This window comes from Haemaphysalis longicornis, unplaced genomic scaffold, assembly GCF_048455015.1.
Source record: "Haemaphysalis longicornis isolate Haplotype H1 unplaced genomic scaffold, Haemaphysalis longicornis Haplotype H1 scaffold_6, whole genome shotgun sequence".
Taxonomy (NCBI): domain Eukaryota; kingdom Metazoa; phylum Arthropoda; class Arachnida; order Ixodida; family Ixodidae; genus Haemaphysalis; species Haemaphysalis longicornis.
This window is the reverse complement of record NW_027526407.1, coordinates 39,903,936-39,905,305: the sequence shown is the minus strand read 5'-3', so window position 1 is coordinate 39,905,305 and position 1,370 is coordinate 39,903,936.

The window sequence follows — 1,370 nt, the reverse complement described above, 5'->3', positions numbered from 1 at the left end:
CAATAGTGTGGAATCACTTCTCGTTTCACTCATTTCTTCGCAATTTGCTGCTGTTCCTTGGAGAATTGCACCTGGGGGATATCGTTCGCACCTTCTCCAAGGTGCTTGGAGGTGCGAACGATATCCCCCAGCTGCAATTCGCATAACTGCGGTTCTAGTGACTGCGATTCGTCTGCAATACTTATGATTGCAATTCTAGTGAGCAAAATTCCAGCAACTCATTTCAGTGCCCGTAACTCCCGCAACTGCGATACCAGTGACTGCGATTACGATTCTAGTCTGCAATTGTTATGATTGCAATTTTTGTGAGCGAAATTCCCGTGACTAATTTCAGTGCCTGCTGCAATTCCCACAACTGCGATTCTAGTGACTGCGATACTAATCTGCAATTCTTGTGATCACAATAGTAGTGAGCAAAACTACAGCGACTAATTTCGGTGCCTGAAATTCCCACAGCTGCGATTCCAGGTACAGCGATTCTAGTCAGCAATTCTTGATTGCAATTCTAGAGCGAAATTCTAGTGACTAATTTTAGTGCCTGCAATTCCCTCAGCTGCAATTTCAGTGACTGCAATTCTTATGATCGCAATTCTATTGAGCGGAATTCCAGTGACTAATTTCAGTGCCTGCAATTATCACAACTGCAATTGCAGTGACAGCAATTCTTGTCTTCAATTCGTATGATTGCAATTCTCGTGAGTGAAATTCCAGTGACTAATTTCAGTGCCTGCAATTCTTTCAGGTGTAATTCCCACTACTGTGATACCAGTGACTGCGTTTCTAGTCTGCAAATTCTTATGATTGCAATTCTCGTGAGCGCAACTCTAGTGACTAATTTCAGTGCCTGCGATTCCAACAACTGTGATTCTAGCAACTGCGACTCTAGTCTGCAATTCTCATTAATGCAATCTTAGTGAGCAAAATTCCAGAAACTAATTTAAGTGCCTGCAATTCCCTCAGCTGCAATTCCCCAACTGCAATTCCAGCAACTGCGATTCTAGCCTGAAATTATTTTGAGTGTAATTATAGTGAGAGAATTTCAGTGACTAATTTCAGTGCTTGCAATTCCCTCAGCACCAATTCCCACAACTTAAATTCCAGTGAATGATATTGCATCCAGTGCCTGCAATTCCAGGCCCCAATCAGTGCAAAAATTCCAACCACACCCTCATTCACAATACCTTCACAGAATACATTTGTGTCGTAGCCACAGTGAGCAAACCTGCACAATCACAACGACGGTGTTTAGCCAAACACAGCTCGTTCTTTTGGCAACATCAATTCATATTCATGCAACAGGGTATGAAAAATGAATATCATGAAACCTGCACAATCACAATGACAGTGCTTAGCAAGACAGAGCTCGAATG